The sequence below is a fragment of the Ambystoma mexicanum genome, chromosome 7q, assembly GCF_040938575.1.
Source record: "Ambystoma mexicanum isolate Mex_15411 chromosome 7q, UKY_AmexF1_1, whole genome shotgun sequence".
In the NCBI taxonomy this organism is placed as follows: domain Eukaryota; kingdom Metazoa; phylum Chordata; class Amphibia; order Caudata; family Ambystomatidae; genus Ambystoma; species Ambystoma mexicanum.
Window position 1 is genome coordinate 511,694,289 of NC_090941.1, and position 23,625 is coordinate 511,717,913.

The window sequence follows — 23,625 nt, forward strand, 5'->3', positions numbered from 1 at the left end:
TCTTGTGGCACTCCCCCAGAATAACAGCACCACAATGGTACCGTATATGTGCGTGACATTAGCGCACATATAAAACTGGAGGAGTGCCACAAGAATACCAGTCCAAAGATGCAGGTAAGGAATGTGGCAGTTGCTACGTTGGTTTCCAACCCATCCTAGCAACCGCCACATGTATTCCGAAAGTGGCGCATTCCTACCGACTTCGGAAGAATGCGCCACCTTCAGAACAGGTCTTAAGTACCGAAAAGGTCATTAAAAGCGTTAACAACCTTTTCGGTTGAAAATCGGGCCATGGGTCTCAGGAGGGGTGAGAGTGATCAAAAAGCCCACAATGAGCACACACAGTAAACAACACTACAAATTATTCTCACTGTGCTATTCACCTGTAATGCAATGCACATGAGGGGTTATCCCCCCTGCGTCTCATGCTGCTCCTCCTACTCAACTCTCCCTACACTTTCTACAATCACACTACAACTCTGTTCTATCCTATCCCTATTATAAAACTCACAACTCGAAACTCCCACTACTCCATCTCTCTTCCACCTCCTTCCAACAAAGAAAGCTGATGAGCTAACCATACCTCCCCTAACACGTATCTTGCTTGTCTCTCTTCCTACGAGACTTAACTTCTCTACTCTGCCATATCTCATCAACTGAACATTGTACTCTGGAATTCTCAGTCTGTATGCAACACAGCGTCCTTTATCTCTGACTACTTTCACTCCTCAGATCCTCCCCTAGACCTTCTTGCTATCACTAAAACCTGGTTTATCCATCTGACACTGCCACTCTGGCAGTCCTACAAGACTCCAAACTAGCCTTCATTCACTCTCCTCGACTGACTGGCAGAGGTGGAGGTGTCAGACACCTACTCTCTTCCCTTCTCAATGCCTCTCAAATCTCCAATGCCACATCCACTCCCACGTCTTTTGAATTTATCATCTCTACTATTGCTCTGCCTCAATCGGTTTACATCATCTCCATCTATCGCCTTCCTGGTCCCACTGGATCATTCTTTGATGATCTACAGCAACTCTTTGATTCTCTTTCCTCTCAAAGCACTTTTCACAAATCTGAACTTCAGTCCTTTCTTAGTGACCATGCTCTCCACTCTATCCATAACCTACCCACCCACACAGGGTGTAACTCTTTGGATCTCTTATTCATCTCCACATCTCTCTCAGCCACTAATACTACTGTCACACCATCCATATCTGGACACTCAATTGGCCCACCACCATCTCCTTTCCTCACCACTTGCTTCACCTATTTCTAATGGACATTTCTGCCATTTCCCCCTTTTCTCTCTGGCCTACAGTTCTCACTCTCCTCCTTCACAGCCAATGCCTCTTCTACCAACACTGCCTTCTCCGAGTTCCAATCCCTACTATATGACACATTTTCCTCTTACTTCCCACTGTTTACTTTCGCCCCTAAGTCTCAGAATCCTTGACCATGGATCACCCCAATCATATGGTCTCTGCGCACAGACATTTGTTGGCTGCTGAGTAATTGGAAGCATTCCTACTCGGATGAGGACCTACACCTCTACCTCTCTGCCCTGAACTCTCTCAAGTCCAATCTTGATAGAGTGAAAATGGAATTCTACCTAACCATCACAGACTGTCACTCCAACTATCCTCGCTGGCTTTAGGGCACCCTACATTCACTCCTCATTCCTCCTAAGTCTAGGATTATGAACTCCACTCTCACAGCTTGTGGCCTAGCTGAAAACACTGCTGCAAAAATGTACAAAAGTAATGACTCTCTCCTGACGTTCCTCACACTCACTCCTCCTACATTTTACACTCCGCCTACTCTACTATCATCCTCTGCCTCTTTCTCCCACTTTAGTCAAACTAATACTGACAAAGTCCTATCTCTACCGAGGAAGGCTAACCCCATCAGACCCTCTTGCTCCTCTGCTACTCAAGCCTATTGCCCCTTTAGTGGCCTCTCACCTCGCTGAACTCTTCAAACTGTCCTTTGACTCTGCTTGCTTTTGCTCTGTTTTTAAAACAGCCACAGTCACTCCTCTCCTAAAAAAGCAAGGGGCTGATCCAAACTTACAGGTTAACTTTCGTTGTGTGTCTCTATTCTATTCTATTCTATTCTATTCTATTCTATTCTATATAACTTTTGTAAAGCACTAGCTCGCCCACAGGCCTCAGAGCGCTGACAAACAACACAGAACAGACAAACAATCATCCTAGTATATTAAGATGGGTGAAGATGCCAATAAATCCAGAGTTTCCAGAGTGACGGTCAGAGAGGGTTAAATCTAAACACCTCTGCCGTCAAACAAACTGGTTTGATGGACTTTCTAACTTGAGCATATGACGGCAGTTGCCTAAGTGCAATTCGGAGGTCATTCCAAACTTATGACCCCCATGCATTAAAGAACTACTTCTGCACTACTTCTGCACTACTCTAAATTGCTCTCTCTCAACTTTTCCTTTGCCTATCCAGTTCCCTCATGACACTCTCCCCTACTCTTCTTAAGCTAGAAACTTCTGCGTCATCTATGACTCTTCTCACACATTCTCTACTTTAATCTCCAAAACTGGAACAGCAGCACGTCTCAACCTCCTAAATATTAGAAAAATCAGGCATCTCCTTCCTTTCTACACTGCCAAGAATCTCTTAACCACTCTTGTCTTCTCTAAACTGGACTACCTTGCCAGCATCCTCTTTGGTCTCTCCAACTATGCTTGTTGTCTTCTCACAAGATCATTGACTTAGCTACCAGGACTCTCTTTGAACTCTCTCACTTCACACCATTAGTCGATGTCCCTTAACATTAGGAGAACTTGCTTGTTCCATCCAGGTAAAAATCCTAAAACATATTCTTCCCTTTCTCCCCATCAAGGATGTGCTAGTGGGAGCTATGATCAATACTTGACTGTATTACTGCAATGCCCTATTTGCAGGTCTCCCAGAGTCTTCTATCAACAATCTTCAAGTCATTCAGAATGCAGCTATGAGATTTGTGCTTGGTTTTAAGAAATCTGATGACACCTCAACCGGGAGCAGATCGCTTGACTGGCTTAGTGTCAAAAAAAGCATCTGTTTTAAGACTGTAGGCCTCATCACAAGTTTAGCTGAGCAGGAATAAAAGTGGTAGTAATTCCATTACCACCACTTTTCCCACACCGTCAAGTTATAATTTTATTCAGATTTAGTTCGGGTGGAATTACTGCATGGTAAATCTGCTGATTTTCACATTCACCTCCAACTTGTTGCTGGAAATAAATCCTCCACTGTACCTGTAAAATTGGTGGATTTACCCCACGGTTATTCCACTGGTGAGGCAGGTGCCCTACCAGCAGAAAAATCAGTCATTATCGACACCGGTCTTGCCGGTGCCAGTAATGACAGCAAATCCCCTCATGAGGTCCTATGGGACTCGATGAATGGGTATTACACCGTCACTCTAGCATTCGGAACCCACCAGGGGGTGGGGGGACAGAGAGGAAGTGCCAGTGGGGCAGGGCAGAAGGGGTATAGGGGAGAGGGGTGAGTGCTGCCAGGGAGGAGGCTCATAAGTGCAGAGAGTCAGGGGACTCTAGGGTTTCAGATACAGTCCCTAAGTGGTTGAGAGGCCCAGAGGCAGTGCAAGGGCTACTGGTCATGCAGGAGCCTGGTCCCGTAAGTTCAGTGGGTGGCCAGGTAACCAGTATGCACAGGAGACAGGGACATTGGCAAGGGTCAGGGAGAGAGAAAGCAGAAGCGAAAGGGAAGGTGTTGAGTGTCTTCTGGAACCTTAGGTGTTCCTGCTCGAGTTTCAGAGAGTCAGGGAGGCTGTTCCAGAGGGAGGCCCCAGCCGAGGACAGAGATATACCCCCCACTCTCTGGCTGGACAAGCGTCTGACCCTCAGAAAGTTGGAGGTGGATGAGCAGAGGGCTCTAGAAAGAAGATGCTTAGGTAGAGAAATTTGGATGTAGTGTGGTCCCTGACCACCTGAAAGCCTGCTGAACGATGCAGAGGGTGTTGAACTTGTTCCTTGCCACCACAGGGAGCCAGTGGAGAGATTTCAGGACTGGAGAGATAAGATCCCTGGGCTTGAGACCAAGGACAAGTCTCACAGTTTGTTCCGGATTAGTTGTAAAGGGCGAAGAGTAGATGCAGGCAGATTTAGAAAGAGGCTGTTGCAGTAGTCCAGCCTAGAGAGGACCAGGGCTCTGGAGACAATGAGCTTCTGGGGGAAAGTGAGAAAAGGAAGAATAACTCTGAGGAGGTGTAGCTGATAGTGTGACTTCTTAGAGCCGTCAGAGATGTGAGGATAGAAGGAGAGGGTGGAGTCAACGATGACACAGAGGTTATCAGCCTCACAAGAAGGTGCAGATAGAGGGTCCAGGGTGGGTCAGCCAGAGTGAGAGAGGGAAGGCAGGAGCAGGTGTCCCAATGAGGAGTATCTCAGTCTTACTGGCATTAATACAGAGATCATTGGAGGTACGCCATTCCTGAATTGCGGACAGACAGTCAGGTATGAGAGAAGGAGCAGAAGAGGCTGAGGGGAGCTTGAAGTAGAGCTGGGTGTCATCCTCATAACACTGAAAGTTAAAACCAAAGGTAGAGGTGTGATGGGCCCGAGATGCCAGGTAGTGGTTAAAGAGCCAGGGTGAGAGGTTAGAACCCTGGGGGACACCACATGTAGAGGGAAAGATAGATGAGAGGAAAGACCCAAGTTGGACCTGTGAGGGTCAATCTGAGAGAAAGGAGGTCAACCAGGCTAGAGCCTGACCAGAGATACCCAGGTTGTCACAGAGACGAATGAGCAGGATGGAGCGGTTGACCGTGTTGAAAGTAGAGGATAGATCAAGAAGAATGAGGACAGAAGGAAGGTTAGAGTCTATATTGGAGAGCAAGTCTTCACAGGTGTTCAGGAGCGCAGTTTCCGTGCTTCTGGCTGCTCTGAAGCCAGACTGGTAGTCATGGAGAAAACCAACAGATTCAACTGGGAAATGGCCAGCTTTTCAAGGAATTTGCCAAGAAAAGAGTGATGGAGATCGGGCGATAGTTTGCCAGAGAGGACGTATCGGCAGAAGACTAAGGGCAGAAATAAGCCAAGGCTGGAGCAAGAGTGTCAATGTGGTCCTTAATGGTTCAGGAGGAGCATGGGAGCACCTGCTTTGACAAGACTTTCATAGATCGGACTTGTCTAGAAACATCATCGGGAGTGAACAGGGAGAAGGAGGAGAAACGAAGAGGAGATATGGCTGGGGCGGGCCTGGAATTGTAGAGGGAGAGGAATAGGAGGTAGAGAAAGAGGAGAGAGTGGACAGGATGTCCTGAGTTTTAGTCGTGAATTGGGATGCCAGAGCCGTGCAAATGGCCTGGGAGGGAACTGTGGTGGGGGTGGAGACTGCAGCAGGATTGGCCAGCTCCTTGCAGATTTTGAAAGGTTTGGCTGTGTTGTTAGAGGCCGCCGAGACAAAGGCTTGGATGTAGACTCTCTTCTTAGAAAGACATGGAGTCTGTATTGCCTTTAGAGCAGGCGGCAAGCCAGTTTGTCAGAGGATGAGCCTGATGCCCTCCACTTTCTCTTAGCCACCCTACACTTGCACTTAAGGGTGGCGAGCTCGGAATCATAACCAAGAGGTGCACTTGGATGCAGGCTTCAAACAGATCCTCATGACAGGGGCAAGGACATCCAGAGTGTTAGAGATTGAGAGATGAAGTTTGTGAGGGGCTGTGTCAGAGAGTGAGTCAGCCAAAGGTGTAGGAGGAGAAGAGAAAGTAGCGTTGAAAGCCTCCACTGACACACTCTTCATGGGCCGGATGACCGAGAAGGTGGGTTGCAGTGCTGGGTCGGCTTAACCTGAGGGGCAGAGAGCGACAGGTGAGAGGAGAGAAGAAAGTGGTCAGTCCAAGATAGAGGAGTGTTGAGAGGGTTGGATAGGGGGATGTCTGATGAGATGAGAACATACAGGGTGTGCCCTGCAGAGTGAGTTGAGCCAGAGGGAAGAATAGGGAGAAAGAGAGAGAGAGGGAGAGAGAGAGTCACAGGGGTTGCCAAAGAGCCCAGAGGAGGGGCTAGAAGCAACCAAGTAGATGTTGAGGTCTCTGAGGAGGAGAAGTTGAGAGGTAGAGGCAAGAAGGGAGGAGGTCAGCCAACTCAGAGGGAAAGATGGGAGCTTGCCAGGCGGCCTGTAGATGGTAGCCACAATGAGAGAGTGGCCAGGAGAGATTGAGAGCCTGCAGACCAGGCAGTCAAAGGAGGCATAGGCCTGCATAAGAATGACAGAAGCAGGGATCCACTCTGGGAATATCAGGGCTACTCCCCCTCCAGGACGGTTGGCTCTGGGTTCAGAGAGGATCTTGTAGCCATCAGGGAGGAGAGTGGCAAAACTTATGACAGTGCTGGCCCTGAACCAAGTCTCGGCAAGACCAACTACATCCAAATCAAGCTCTTTGAGGAGACGGCAGATGTCCAAGGAGTGTTTGACAGTGGAGCGAGAGTTAAGAGTAGGGACGTGGAGCCGATTGCCACCTTTGCAAGACTTATGTGGAGGGGTACACGCATGAGATATGCCCTGCGGAAGTTTTAGAGGTGCCCGAGAATGGGCAAAGGAACAAGGAGCAGATGGCAGGGTAGTCAGGGAGGAAGAAGAGGGTGCTGTAGAGGTGACAGAGGAAGGAGAAGGCAGAGTGGCCAGAGAAGCAGTGGAGGGTGCCAGAGGGGTGGCGGAGGAAGGAGGCCGCAGAGCGGCCAAAGAAGCAGCAAAAGGTGCCAAAGAGGCGGCTGAGGAACTGGAGAGGGGTAGGTAGGAGTAGCAGGACAAGGAAGGAAGTTGATAAGATGCGGGAAGCATCTATCGAGAAGGAGGAGATTGGCCTGAGGGCCCTGGACCAAGACGGTACCATTTAAGTAGACATTAATAGTTATAATTGTATTAATGTTTGATAATCCTACAAATATTGTGTTAGGATGTATTTGATAGAGGAGGCACTCAGGGTCATAACACACGTTTCCATTTGTTTACAACATTGCAAAGTAGCATACCATTGTTTTTGTCATGCACCACAGAATTACATTTAAAAAACCTACATCTTGGGTATGGGGCCTCATGTTCAGCACATGAGAGTTATCTGAACATCTCTGTATACTGCCTTCAGTCAGTGATTTATTTGAGTATGACAGCTTTACTTATTTACATTTACGTTTCTTACATTTATATAGCACGCCTAACCCTCAGGCATCTAGGCCCTTGACTTAAGAAAGTGGTTACGTGAGAGTTGCATAGGATATTCATATCAATGGTTACATAAGAGTTACATAGTTGTGCATTAGAAGTTGTTTGAAAACGTTGTACAGTAGTAAGTGCAAGGGAACCTCCGGCAGCCAGGTGCTATGGGTTCTGAGCAGGCAGTAACAATGACAAAGGATTGCATAAGTAATTTCGACAGTACAGTTGCACAGGCTTGCGAGGTGACAGAGCTTGGGCGTAGTTGGAGTGTTGTCAGTGTATCAGGTGTGTGGTGCTCATTGGCAGGAGCTGGGCTGGTCCCAAATGTCCTGGTTTAAAAGCTATGTTTTTAGCTTTTTCCTGAATGACCATAGGGAAGGGCCTGCCCTTAGTTCAGGTTGCATGGTGTTCCAGTAATTCATTGCGAGAACAGGGAAGCTGGATCCGCCGGATTTCTGTCTTTTAAATCTTAGGTAGTTCAGTTTCCCTAGGTAGGCTGAGTGGGTGGGTCTATCTGATTGAGTTTTTGAGATCAGGTTGGATAGATAACATGGAGCAGTGCTAGCTAGGCATTTGTGGGTGAGGGATAGTACTTTTAATTCTATGCGCTCTCTGACTGGTAGCAATGGATATTTCTCCTAGCAGTGGAGATGTGGGCGGACTCTTGAATATAGAGAGCGGCTCTGATGGCGTTGTTTTGAATGATTTGGAGATTTTTTATATTTTTAGTAGCGGCACCTGCAAAAATGGCATTGCAGTAGTCAATCCTCGAGAGGATTAATGCTCTGGCTAGTGTGATACGATTTTTCACTGTGAGATAGGGTCTGCATGCCGTTATGAGTTTTGCAGCATAAGAGGAGGCTGAAGAGATGGTGTTCACTTGCCGGGTGAGGCTAAGTGAGGTGTCAAGGTACACCCCCAATGTCTTCACTTCTTTGAAGACTTTAATGTTGTTCCTGTATATATATATAAGGCTTGGTAGGCTGGCGGGAGGTTCTTGAGTTTCGCCGGGCTACCTATGATTAAGATCTTGGTTTTATCGTTGTTGAGACAGATTTAATTTACGGCCATCCAGGCCTGAATCGTGAGGTAGATGGCATTGAGCGCTTTAGCGTCTGTGTCATAGTCCCCAGTGATTGCCAGGAGAATTTGGGTGTCATCAGCGTAGTTTGGGTACGTGACGGCCATATTATCTAGTTTATCAAAGAGGGGGTTGGTAAATGCGTTACACATGGTGGGGGCTAAACATGAGCCTTGTGGTACTCCGCATGTGACTGGTGTGGGGTGTGCCACTGCCACGGCTGAGAAGACTCGCATAGATCAGTTAGAGAGCTTATGGCTTTGTTGGAGAAGTGGGAGTCGCTGGCCAGGTGGCAGCATAGGACCTTGTGATTTACTAGATGGCTAAGTCGCCTCTGTCTCTTATTTGGTCTCTTATCCTTCTTCCATTAGGAAACCATGTGGTATGGCTGGTATAGGGAAACAGAGTTCAAATGTGCATCACACGTGTCAGTTCAAATCTTTATCTTTACAAACATTGTGAATTAAGGCTTGCTGAAATTCAATTAAATGTCTTTTCAAGTATTTATCTTTAAACCAGGCTCATGTGGGTGGGGCTGTTTCCCTTCACCAGAGACCCGTTTTAAATGGCTCTTTGTTCATGGGTTTTAATTGATCTTTATAATGTGATAAATGAGCCTTCTACCATCAACAAAAACAACTCTGGGTAGAAACTCTGGCCATCTATTTTGTCAAGCTCACTATAAGGCTTAAAATAAAACAATTGTTGGGCAAGCGTTTCATGCGTTATTTTGGGTTCTGTTTGTTTTTACTGGAACGTCTTCAGTGGAACTTGAAAATATAAGCTTCTTCTTTGGGTGTCCAGTCACCTGGGCATCCTGGGCAGACAGAGCTGTGGGGAGAAGTCCATAGCTTTCTTTATATCATTCTGTAGCCCCTGTTAGTCCCTGTTTTCCATTGGGTGCCACCAATATGACACAAACACAGAACGAAAAATCAAATAGGTCATAATGCTGCACACAACACCACTGTGACAGCTATTCACATACATAAGCATTCTCCTCAACTGCAACTCTGAACAGCACACACTCACTGTATCTACAGCCTCATCACCACACACAACCCAGACATGATATTTCTCGCAGAAATAGGGTGTAAACCCCACCTCAAACCAATCATCCTGTCATGCTCCTCCCACGCTAACATATCCACCAAAACGGCCCCCCAACCAAAACAGGAGGTGGAATTTACATCATATAAAAGACTCACTTACTCTCAACAACCCCACTTACCATACACATCCCTTTAATCACTCTCCTTTGCTGCCCTCCATGACACCCACACCCCAAATTCATCCAACTCATGTACTGTCCCCAACACACAGTACCAACTTCCACCCTAAATGGCTTGACTCCACCACTGACAACCACAGATCCCCCTGCACCAACATCTAGGGTGGAAATTTCAGCCCAGATGGTTCCCACCCAGTCAATAACTCCATATGGAACAATGTCCTCAATCCACTCTCCCACTACTAACTCACCCAACACATCCCCTACTCGTGAAACATTTCTGGCAACACTCTTGACCTTATGATTTCTTGAAAAAATTCTGTTTCTGATCAAAACAGAATCTGGGTTTTGTGCTCAGACAACTTTGCCATCCCCTTTGTGCTCACTCTGCCACACAGCATTCTCACATCTGCCATACAACCCTCACAAACACAGCTCTCACACCATCCCCACTCCACTCAAACCACCTCACCTTATTCCTCAACAATTACAAGACTAAAATTACCCAGGAACTCAACCAAATTTCCCTTCTCAACAAGCAGAAACCCGACAACATCACCATCATCCATGGTTGAAAAATTCCCTCCTCACCATCAAAGGTCAGATGTCTAGAAAGAGCCTGCTAAAAGAATCCAAGCCCCTCCACCCATCAAAGACTCCTGCTCAAAGTGCAATATGGTCATGATCAGCACCAACGCTGCCCACTATATCCAATAGCTCCAATCTGCCCTAATCAAACACAGAAACCTTTCAACATCATCAAGTCACTCTCCAAACCACAATCCAACTCTGCCATCCCTCCCGTCCACCTCAGTATACAACTCCCTCATTGACTACTTCAATTAAAACATACACAAAATCAGAGAAGCCCTCCACTCCATGATCTCTCTTCCAACCCCATTTTAAAATCCTTCAACATATGGAACACATTCCACCACTTTGCCCAAAACATCCTCACCACCTGCACAGCAAAAAACAAAATTAGCACACTTCCAGAATAACTCACGTCCAGCTTCCAGATCCATAATTCCATTTGTTGAAATCTGTGCTAACATTCAGAATTATTGGGGAATACCTTCAGTAAAATAAGGGTTCTTCTTTCTTCAACTAATACATAGGTGGAAGAACCCATATTCGTCTCACACCAGGAATTTCCTTCCCATAAATTGCTCTTCTTCCACAAGGTTTTTAAAATTGATTCTAAACTATTAGAGGTCAAATCGTCAAAGCCTCATTCATAGTCTGCACCAAATTATGTTATTTGAGAATTTTCTAACATCTCTTGTCCTATCACGATAAAAATAATCAATTCCTCCTTTTCTGAGAATGTCTTTCCTGGCTATCTCAAACTAAATTTGTATTTGCCCTCTCATCAAAAATCCCACCCCAACCCAATGACTCCAGCTAATTATCAACCTATTGCTAATCCGCCAATGGTACTCAAACACCTGGAGTCCTTTGCCATCAAGCAGATGAAGAATTGCATACTCCCCAGCACATTTCTAGATTACTTTTATCTGGATTATGCCCAGGACATTGGACTGAGTCTGCTCTCCTATCAATCTGATCTGTTTACATGATCTCTCGCCCACCTTCAATACGATGGACCACTGAGCCTTGATCAAGAGATTATCATATAGTTCACCAAAGGAGCCATTAATTGGCTATCAGACTTTTGCTCTGAGAACCACAATTATGGAGTACCACAAGGCTCATTCATCTTACATTTAATTTTAAATCTGTACATTTTTTTAACATCATTCATGCATATAAATAGGCTGTCATCCATATTCTGACACCATACAACTAATTTAAAAACATGAACACACATCACCTCAGCTTCACCCCCTCAATTCCTGTCTTTCTGCCATTCATTACCGTATGTGCAAACATGTGCTAGAGTTGAATGGGGTCCCAAACTGCAGACCTTATTCTCAGCCCTCCCAGCATCACTAAACATCTCATCCCAGAGATTAGGCTACCAAATATTCTATCACTAGTTACCCCCTCTTCTCCAGCTGAAGGTCACAGGTGCGTCATCTGGGAACACCAATCAGGAAGAAATTGCCTCATTCCAGCAACACCAGGGACAATATCAGAGAGACAACCACTGGTGAACTAGGCAATCAGGTGACAAGAGCGTGTGTCATCCTTCTGGTTTTTGTCTTCACTTTCTGTTTGGAACTTCACTGCCAGCGGCCATCTTGGATTGGTGATATTACTTCCAGTCGCCATCTTAGATTGGTGACATCCCTTCCTGTATCTCCTTTCTGGAGAGCATCCTTGTTTCAGCTATGGATGATTTGGCGCGACTGATCAGGGTGGAGTGGGGGCACTGATCCTGTTAGATTTTTCAGCCACCTTTGATATGGTTGAATACTCCATCCTGCTGCACCACTTAGTTTAGTTGGTTTCTCTGGTCCAGTTTTGTCCTGGTTCACGTCTTTTCTGTTGGAAAGAGGACAAATCCTCTCTTTTCCCCCTTTCTGCTCTCGCTCAGTTTCCTTTTACTGTGCGGTCCCCCAGGGCTCTGCCTTGTCCCCCGTTCTGTTCAATGTATACATAAAGTCTTTAGTTGGGCTCATCCACTCCCATGGCCTACCATTGCTACTCCTATGCTGATGAAACCCAGATTATAGTGCGACTTAATCTTTTGCAACCTGACACCTCACCTCAGCTTAACAGTTACTTAGAGGCTGTGGGGCAGTGGATGGGTGACAACTATCTCAAATTGAACAGGGACAAGATGGAGATCCTTGCAGTTGGGACTCCTTTGACCACCTCTTTGTGGACACCCTTGTGTTGGCCCACAGCTTTTGGATCTTTTCCTTCTCCAGTATCTGTGGTTAAAAATATTGGTGTCAAAATGTCCACCTCGCTTTCTATGGAGGCTCAAGTAAGTGCTACTTGTCAATCATGTCATTTTCATTTGAAGGTTCTTCGGATGTTTTTACTGTTCCTCCCTTCGCAACTTCACACCCCGTTTGTGACTTCACTGGAACTGAGCCATATTGATAATGTAACTCTCTTTATTTGGCTCAACCTCAGTATCTTATTTGTCGGCTACAACTCTTGCAGAATCTCGCAGCCAGTGTTGCTAGTGGCACTCCATATAGATCACATATCTAGCCTGTTTTGTGTTATCTGAACTGGCTTCCGGTAGTGAAGCAGATTGAATTTAAATCATTATGTATTGAGCATCTGGCTTTCTATGGACACAGAGCTGAGGACTTGCAGGTGAACTTCCAGCCTTATATCTCTGTATGTCCTCTTCATTCCAAGGATGTTTAATTCAAACACCATGTTTCAGGCTGGCTAGGACTTGGGGCCAAGCTTTCTCAGTGGTTGCTGCCAAATTGTGGAACTCAGTGACTTTTTTTGTTAGGGCTGCCAAGAAACATTTGGCATTTAGGCATTTTTTTAAAAACTCTTCTCTTTTAGCCACACTGATTCCCCTTTCACCCCATTTGGCTCCTGTTGGTCACTTAGTGCCAAGATGCCTATGGTGAAGGTGCGCTTTACAAAATTGGTAACATAACATAATATAACACCTTGGATCGGTGACATCACTTCCTGGGGCCATCTTGGATCAACCCCATCTCCAGCTGAAGGCGACACAAGGCTTCTCTGGGAACACAATCAGGAAAAAATTGCCTCATCCCTGCAACACTAGGGACAAAGTGCTTGAAAGGGTTGTGTTCAACCATCTTACCAACTTCTTACACATCCACAACCTTAGAGAACCCCTGAAACCAGGTTTCCACTCCTTCCTCTTCATGGAAACTGCTCTAATGAAGGTCTCCAACATCATCGCCTCTGCTAGACACTCTAACCGATCCTCTATCCTAATTCTCCTTGACCTCTCTGCTGCCTTTGACACTGTTGGTCACTCTGATCTCCTTAATACTCTCTTTATTCGTAGGAATTTTAATCGAGCCCTTGCCTGTATTGAATCTTAGCTTGGTCCTCGCCAGTTCTCTGTCTTGGGTCCGGTCCTCTTTAAACTCTACACCTGTGCTCTTGGGGCACGAATCTCCTCCCTTGGGTTCTCGTATCAACTCTTTGCAGATGACACCCAAATCTTCTTCTCTTTTCCTGAACTCTCCTCTGATCTCTCTATCAACATTCCCAATGTTCTCTCTGCCGTTAAATATTGGATAGCTTCGCACTCTCTGATGTTAAACTCTATCAATACAGAGGTGCTCTTCTTCCCTGCCAAAAGCTCTCTCTCTCAACTCTTCTTCTGCCTATCCAGTTCCAACCTAACATTCTAGCCTACTTTTTTCAGTTAGAAACCTCTGTGACATCTATGACCCTTCTCGCACCTTCTCTACTTTCATCTCCAAAACTGGAACAGCAACCCACCTCAACCTCCTAAATACTCGGAAAATCAGGCACTGCCTTCCTTTCAACACTGACAAGCATCTCTTAACCACTCTTGTCTTCTCTGAACGGGACTACTGTACCAGCATCCTCTTTTTTTGCCCCAAATATGCACTCTGTCTTCTCGACAAGATGATTAACTTCACTAACAGGACGCTCTTCGACCTCTCACACTTCACAGTCTCTCACTTCACACCTACTTCCTCGTGCCGTCACTAGGCTGAATGGCTGACGATGCATTAAAAGAGCATTGTTCCTCCTGTATTTAAATAAATAAAATTAATAAATACTACATCAACTACTCCTGTCAGGAATCTAAGTGTGTTTTTGGATTCATTGATGTCCATTCACATTAGGAGAACTTGATTGTTCCATCCAGATAAAGATCCTCAAACATATTCTTCCCTTTCTCCCCATCAAGGATCGAAATGTGCAGATGGGAGCTACGATCAACTCCCGACTGATTTAATGTGATGCCCTATTGGCAGGTCTCCCAGAGTCTTCTATCAACAACCTCCAAGTCATTCCGAATGAAGCTATGAGATTTGTGCTCGATCTTAGGAAATCTGATGACACCTCAAGCAAGATGGGATCACTTGACTGGCTTACTGTAAAAAAAGAACATCTGTGGCATCAATACAAGTTTGGAGGTGCAGGAAAAAAGCAGTTATAATTGCATTACCGCCACTTTTCTGCAACACAAACTTATCATTTTTGGTGGATTTCCTTCAGGTGGAATTACTGCATGGTAAATCTGGCCATTTTTGGTGGAAAATTGACAGATTTACCTCCAGCTTGTTGCTGGATGCTCCGCTTTACCTCCGAATTCGCTGGATTACCACACAGTAATTCCTCAGGCAGTTGTGAATGGAGGGTAGCACAGGGGCAACGTGCTGGTCTTGAATCCCAGATCCGCGCTTAGAAACCAAACTGAGGTATTAAGTGCATTATAAAAAAACAATAAAATAAAATACACAAATAAATTAAATACATCTGAAAAAAAATCCCTATGAGTCCTGTGGATTCCAAAATGTGCAATTGTCACCAGTTGTAATCCTGTGTTAACTCCACATGACCAATCGGCAGTAACGGTAATTGAGTTTGGTGTTGATTCAGCAGATTTTCTGCCCTTCATATTCATTCTTTAATCCATTGCTGAGTCGGGAGGACACAGGTTTGATCCCCGGGTCCACGCTTAGAAACCTGTGGGTATTAAGTGCGTTATAAATAACCAATTAAAGTGGAGGCCGAATAAGCAGACAAACTGCACACGTTATTACATATTTTAAAAAGGATACAGGCTAGAGCCTAGGTCTGGTGCACTCGACTAGTCTTTGCAATTGAGTCATAGGTTAAAGGTGGAAAGGATACTGAGTGGGGTGTTTTCTGAATGAAGGGTCTACACTGTCTATGCCCCTGATTAGCCTTTTATCTCACTGGCTGAATGGCATGCAAAGGATAGCAATGCTAAGGCCTGCCAACAGATCTGGTATTATAAGGGAAGTGACACAGCCATCCTCTACCACACGACATATGTTTTCCAAGACAGAGATCAGTCCTGATCCAGGGTTCTTGTAGGAGGCAAAATAGTTGCTGATATCTCGCAAGACCGTGTACCATCTGGTGAGAGTTAATGGGATCTTACTGAGGTCCTGCGAGGTGACAGAGCACTATTGCAATTTGCAATATGCTCAGTCTTCAGTCTTCTTAAGGCAGCTAGTTAAGAGTTCTGAAGGACATGCATGATTCATGAGCCATTAATAATAATAATAATAATAATAATAATAATAATAATAATAATAATAATAATAATAATAATAAACTACACTATCAGCTGGTCTTATTAGCCAATTGAATGTTATGAAATTTATCAGCATTTGACGAATGGAGGGCTAAGCCAGCCCTACCAGCATTCAAGCTTGCAAAGTGGAGCCTTGAAGGTATGTGCTTAACCCTTCAGCTATCCATCTGCACCTTTAACTGATACACAATAGTGTTGCTTGTATAATATGTATGGAATTCAAGTTACAGCTTGTGTTATCAGCAAGTTGCTCCTCATTGTGTACTGGTAGTCAACATTTCCAACAGTTGACCTAGGTTAGTGGGGGTAGTGTGGGTTATGTCGGCTGATCTGCTGGTGGACCACATGAATCTGGCCTTACTCAGGAAGTGGTCAGGAGGTGAGGGCTGCGCAGCTGACTGTTGTGCCACCAAAAGAGAACCAGGAGAGGGCCTGTAACAAAAGGCCAAACTGGGACATGCAGCCTTTTTATTGTGGAATCTGCAAGGTCTGTCTTCTGTTAGCAGCCTTCAGACCCGAACTGGAACATACTAGAAAAGAAGTGGGAATGCGTGGCCGTGACTCCCAAGCGTTCTCCTCTCCTCCCGGCCATACATTGCTCAGTACAGTTCCTACTGCAACCTTCCATGGGATAACTAGGATTCTGGGTTGGATTTGACCTCATACTCAAGCTGTGAGTCAGACATCTCTGGTAATGGTGGGTCAGTGAGCGTGTCTCCTGTGGGACCAGTTTTATGTTTTTTTAAAATTGAACACAGGGTGTAATTGCAATAATTTAGTCAGAACTTACTTCACTGTCGATGGATTAAAAATGACCTGGATTGAAAACCCAATGTACTGCTGTTTCTCCATTCCATGGATATGCAAGTTCTTAGCTGATAGCCATATCCAGACGCCTGTTTATTAAAATTGTTGATTTATATTTTGCTAAAGTTCAGGCATCACCCTATTCCAGGGATTGAACCCATGTTGTAGAGCATTGTCTTGTTCCCAAAACAAGTGTGTTACCCCTGAGGTATCCTCCCAGTCTGAGTTGGAGATGGGCACTGGACTTATTCTGGGCTTTCTTTAAGCATGCTCACTCTTTTCTATGGGCTACGGTTTGGTGGTTGCATTTAGTATATTTCTTAGAGTCTCAATACAAACAAAGATAGTACTCACAAAACTGGTCCCTTTTTCCCTTGGCTTCTGAGTTCGTTTCTGTAGTATTGAAGTTGTGGTATGCCTCCCAGAAGGCACTGAAGAGACCAGAAAAATGGGCTCTAAGCGCCTCGTGGGCGACACGCTCGGGAAACCCTCCGGGGAATAAAACCCGATGTGCTTGGATTCCAAAAGACGTGCAGGTCTGGTGATGTCCCTAGTACAAAGTCCTTTGCATTGTTGGCCGAATTGTCCAGCTGAAGTAGTCAGGAAACACAGCTCCGTGTAGCCGAGTCTCGTGAAGGAAGGTCTGGAACAGGACAATCTTTTTGAGTCTTCTTGATGGAATCCGGGGGCAAGGAAAAGTAAACAGGACGCTCTACGGGGCAGGACGGCGCCCGGAGCACGGTGTAATGGAGCACGGAAGTCACACAGGAGGCCGGAATGAAGCCCGTAAGGAGCAACCAGAGGCTCGCCGGGCTGCAAGAATTCCTGTGAGGAGGAGCAACGGGGCACAGCGATGCCGAAGCACAAATAGGTAGGAGAGAGGAGGAAACGACAAGGAAGTACAGCCGCGGGAAGGGAAAGGACAAGGTGGATATAACGAAGAGTTAGGAAAAAGGAAGACCGTAGTAAGAAAGGCGGAAAGGATTGAAAAGGCAGGAGCGTAAGCTGCTTGGAAGCTGCACAGGATGTGGAGCGAGTAGCGACGCACCTACCTGGGTCTCAACGAGACTGATATAGCGTTTGGCTTGAGGAGGTCGCCATTTTGGAATAAGCTAGACCTGCCCGGAGCATTAGGAAAAACGGAACCAAATAGCCGCCATCTTGGTTTCTGTTGAAGGTAGCGAGGATGGTGTAATTTCCATATTTTCCTTTATGAACGCTGGGATTTCCTAACAGTATGCCCCCCCGCGGGGCTGATGGTCTGGGTTTCCAAGGATGAGTGCGATGGAATCTCCGGACCAATGCAGGAGCATGTACCTGAGAGGTGGCTCCCAAGACCGATCAGCAGGTCCATAGCCCTTCCAATCGATAAGGTACTGTAGTGTTCCTCGGTGATACCTGGAGTCACAGATGGCCGCGACTTCAAATTCAGGTCCAGCAGGAGAGAGTATTGGTGGAGGAGGGGCATTTTGTTTTCTGTGGAATCTGTCCGGAATGTGGCTCTTGAGTTGAGACACATGAAAAACATTATGAATTCTGTTCCAGGTTTGGGGCAGTTGGATGCAATATGCCACCTTACCAATGTTATTGAGAACGGTAAATGGGCCAAAGTAGCGAGGGGAAAGTTTTGAAGGTATCAAATGTTTGGGAAGAAATTTTGAGGCTAACCAAACCTGGTCACCTGCTTGATAACTGGATTCCTGCAATCGTTTCTTGTCTGCTTGCTGTTTGGCTTTAGCTCTGGCCTCTGAAGGAGACGAAAGGGCTGTTGAGTGTGTAGTTTGTATGTCAGCAACCAGGGCATCGACAGAAGGGATCTTGGTAGATGATGGCACTGTGGTCGGGAAAACAGAGGGATGAAATCCATAGGAGCAGAAAAAAGGGGACATTTGTATGGCGGAATGGTGGGCGTTGTTATATGTAATTCCGCGTAAGGCAGTAGGGTACTCAAGTTATCTTGTGAGGCTGATATGAAACATCGGAGGTATTGTTCCAATGACTGATTAAGCCTTTCAGTCTGGTCGTTTGATTGGGGATGGTAACCAGAAGTTAGACTGCGTTGTATTCCCAAAGACTGGCATAAATATTTCCAGAAAGCGGATATATATTGTGGTCCTCTGTCGGACAAAATACTTTTTTGTAGTCCGTGTAGACGGAAGATGGTATGTAGGAAGTATTGAGCCATTTGAGCCGCAGAAGGTACTTTAGCCATAGGTATGAAATGGGCTAACTTGGTCAAAGAATCAATGGTTACCATGATGGTGGTGTATTGGGAGGAAGGAGGGAGCTCAACTATAAAATCCATTGAAATCCTTTCCCAAGGTTGAGTAGGTAGCATTGGTTGGACGAGTTTTCCCATGGGTAGTCTCCTGGGGTTTTTAGATTGAAGACAAGTTATGCATGAGGCAACATATTCTTTAACATCCTTCCGTACTTCAAGCCACCAGAAATAACGGGCGATTAGTTCTTGTGTGGTAGAAATGCCTCTGTGTCCAGCTGTCTTGTGATCATGACAAAGATGTAGGATTTTCATTCTGAGGTCATGATTTGGGATGAACAACTGCTCATGGAAGTAGTATAAGCCTTCCTCCTGTGTCAAGTTGTAAAGTTCCACATCTTGCGGAGAAACGTCTTTGCTTTGTTTTCGGAATTCATGTAACATGGATGCTACGAAATAAATAACTGGCGTTTGGGGAAACATCCTCTCTGTTTTGGCTGGAATGTCTATTTTGCCGGAACTGCGAGACAAGGCATCAGCTATATGGTTGCTTGTTCCGGGAATGTACGTAACAACCATATCGTAAGAGGAGAAGAAATATGCCCAACGGGCTTGCCGACTGTTCTGGCATTCAAAATTCTGTAAAGCTCTCAGATTCCGTTGGTCTGTCCTGATCAAAATAGGATGTTTTGCCCCTAGAAGAAGGTGTCTCCATTCTTGACATGACCTTTTGACTGCCAAGAGTTCCTTTTCCAACACCGTGTAGTTACACTCAATGGGTGTAACAGTTTTGGACATGTATGCAACAGGATGTTCTAGGCCTTTGGGAGACTTCTGTTTGAGTACTCCACCAATGGCCGAAGATGAGGCATCTGTTTCCAAAATTAAAGGTTGGGACTGATCGGGAAGTCTCAATATGGGAGCAGATGAAAAGGCGTTTTTTAGGAATTCAAAGGCTTGTTGAGCTTCATCGGTCCAATGGAACTGAATCCCCTTTTTGATAAGGGAAGTCAGGGGTTTGATGATCAGAGAAAATCTTGGAATAAATTTCCTGTAAAAATTGGAAAACCCTAGAAACCTCTGGATATCCTTACTGCTCTGAGGTCTCTTCCATAGCAATATGGCTTTGACTTTTCTTGGGTCCATGGCTGCTCCGTCAACAGAAAGGATGTATCCTAGATAAGGTATAGTGGACTGATGGAAAGAACATTTCTCGAGCTTGGCATACAAGTGATTATTTTGTAATCTCCTGAGGACTTCTGACACGTGTTGCATGTGTTCTGTTTGGGTTTTTGAAAAAATAAGAATGTCATCTAAATAAACGATAAGGGAGTGTAGGAGCAAATCAGAGAAGAGGTGATCAACAAATCTTTGAAAAACCGAAGGGGCATTGGCTAACCCGAAAGGCATCACCCTATATTCATAATGTCCGAAGGGTGAGCAGAATGCAGTCTTCCACTCATCACCTTGTTTTATTCTGATAAGGTGGTATGCTCCTCGCAAGTCCAATTTAGTGAAGATGGATGCTCCTCTGACTGCTTCCAGAATGTCTTGTATCAGCGGTAAGGGGTATTTATCCTTACGAGTTACTTGATTTAGCCCCCTGTAATCTATACAAGGCCATAACTCCTTACAATCTTTTTTGGGAATAAAAAATAAAGGTGCCCCAGCAGCACTTTTGGACTCCGTAATCAGACCATGACGAAGATTGGTCTCCTTCAAGGCCTCTTTCTCTGGTCCTGAGAGCGTATACATTCTTCCAAAAGGTACCTGAGTGTCGGGTAGGAGATCTATTGCACAGTCGTCACTGCGGTGTGGTGGGAGTTCTTTGAATTCTTTGTTAGAGAAGACTTTCTGATATTTCTGATAACATTCTGGTAAAAGATTGAGATTGGAAACAGATTGTGGATGTGGTTCGCATTTTTCCTGATGGGGGTGGTGAATAAGCCGATGGCACCCTTGGATAAACAGTTTGACAGGCAACCTTCGGCACCCAGAAATAATGTGCCTGCTGCCCAGTTAATATAGGGGTTGTGTTTGACCAGCCAGGGTAATCCTAGAATCACAGGGCAGTGGGCCGCCTTTATCAAATCGAACACGATTTGTTCTTGGTGAGATGCGATTCCCATAGTTAATTCCATAGTGTTTTCCAATATGAGTCCCGAGCTTAGGGGGGTCCCATCTACTCCTTCTACTGGGATCACAACGGATTTGGTCACTCTTTTGATTTGGTTTCGACTTGCCCATTCTGAATCCATGAACAGTCCCGCGGCTCCGCAATCAATCAGGGCAGGGATTCCGTTTAAAGTGATTTCCTGACACGGTAAAGTGATGGGCAACACCACCATTCTCTGGGAGGTAGGAAGGCAGTCCAGGGAACTTTTGCAATACCCGTTCATGGTTCCCTTCATGGACGGGTGGTGGCATTTCCCGAACGTCGGGGAGGTGTCAAGGTGCAATTGGATAGTATGTGCTTATCAGAACCGCAATACATACATAAACCCAAGGTCTTCCTTCTGAGTCTCTCTTCAGGAGTTATAGGTCCACGGGCAGTACCTACTTGCATGGGTTCGCTTTGTTCGCGTCGGGTGGGGTTCTTTGTAGAATCATTATGTGGAGTGAAGGCTGGGGGCTTATTTTGATTCTTGCGGCGTTCCGAGTTTCTTTCCTGTATGCGATAATCCATCTGGAGTACTAGGGAAATCATTTCTGCCAGATTTTGGGGTCGAGCCACTCGAGATATCTCATCCTTCAATTCTTCGCATAAATTTCTTCTGAAGACTGTGATGAGAGCATCATCGGACCAGGCAGTTTCTGTAGCAAGTTCCTTGAATTGTGTAATGAAGGAGAGTAAATCAGTGTTACCTTGTTTTAAGTCCAGGATTTGTTCTTGAGCCGTAACCACCAGTTCTTTCCGGCCAAACATGGCCTGAACGCTGTTGACGAATCCTGCTGCAGAATCCATCAATTGATTATTGGTGGTAACAAGGGGATTAGCCCAAGCCAATGCGTTACCTGACATGTTTGAAACCATGTAGCTAACCTTGGCCTTATCAGTGGGAAAGTAGGTGGGCTTCAAAGTAAACTGTAACGTACATGAATCCAAATATTCTTTAACTCTTTTTGGATTGCCATCGAATTTGCCCATCGGCAAGGTCCCAGGGGGAAGTTCATTCCGTGAGGTAACCATTTGGCGTAAGACATTATTTTCATTTCTCAGTGTCTGTACTTTGGTATTGAGAGACTGGACCACGGTTATCAGTTGCTGGTCTTGTTGATCCATGGCGTCGCTATCTCTTAGACTCTCAATACAAACAAAGATAGTACTCACAGAACTGGCCCCTTTTTCCCTTGGCTTCTGAGTTTGTTTCTGTAGTATTGAAGTTGTGGTATGCCTCCCAGAAGGCGCTGAAGAGACCAGAAAAATGGGCTCTAAGCGCCTCGTGGGCAACACCCTCGGGAAACCCTCTGGGGAATAAAACCCGATGTGCTTGGATTCCAAAAGACATGCAGGTCTAGTGATGTCCCTAGTACAAAGTCCTTTGCACTGTTGGCCGAATTGTCCAGCTGAAGTAGTCAGGAAACACTGCTCCGTGTAGCTGAATCTCGTGAAGGAAGGTCCGGAACAGGACAATCTTCTTGAGTCTTCTTGATGGAATCCGGGGGCAAGGAAAAGTAAACAGGACGCTCTACGGGGCAGGACGGCGCCCAGAGCAAGGTGTAATGGAGCACGGAAGTCACACAGGAGGCCGGAACGAAGCCCGTAATGAGCAACCGGAGCCTCGCCGGGCTGCAAGAGGAGGAGCAAGGGGGCACAGCGATGCCGAAGCACAAATAGGTAGGAGAGAGGAGGAAACGGCAAGGAAGTACAGCCGCGTGAAGGGAAAGGAAAAGGTGGATATAACGAAGAGTAAGGAAAAAGGAAGACCGTAGTCAGAAAGGCGGAAAGGATTGAAAAGGCAGGAGCGTAAGCTGCTATGAAGCTGCACAGGATGCGGAGCGAGTAGCGACGCACCTACCTGGTTCTCAACGAGACTGATATAGCATTTGGCTTGAGGAGGTCGCCATTTTGGAATAAGCTAGACCTGCCCGGAGCACTAGGAAAAACGGAACCAAATAGCCGCCATCTTGGTTTCTGTTGAAGGTAGCGAGGATGGTGTAATTTCCATATTTTCCAGTATGAACGCTGGGATTTCTTAACAATATTAGGGAAAAACGAAGGTGAAATCTATGTTTGCCATAGAAAAGGAGATGCATTCATTGAACTGGCCCTACTGTTGTAACACAACTCACCCAAACAGTCTATGTCCACCAAGCAATCCTGAGATGTGAAAAAAGCATACGTATTTCCTGACATCCTGGCTGATGTAATTGTTATGCATATCCGTTTGGAGGAAACTGCATGAGAGGGATACCTTAATGACTAGTCTGGAATGGAAGGCTTCCCAGAATGAACAGACGATCTGATGCCCCTCCACGATATTAAGGCAGAAGACAGGCAATGTATTCAGTTAGGAAGACCGCCACCACTTTCCTGTTGCAATGGATATGGTCCATGGGCAGCTCTACAATGTTGCGCGATCTGAGTTCATGAAGAGTGTTTGCCATGGATGTGGGAGCATTAACCTACTGGGAGCTTGATGATCGCATTAGAATGGATGCTTATGTCGCAAGTGATCATTTAGGAGTATACATCCCTCTTTAGGGGTTCCCACCATAGATTCTGTAACAACAGCTCATTATGTTTTTTAAGACCTGGTTAATCCGCAAAGGATTTTGTCTCCCAGGTCTGTATGTAATAACACAATTGTAAAGAACATAAACACAAACCACTTTACTAGTCTTGAGGTCAGCAAGCATTTGATCTGTTCAAGACTGCATTGTGCTCGGCACCAGTTTTGGGCACACCG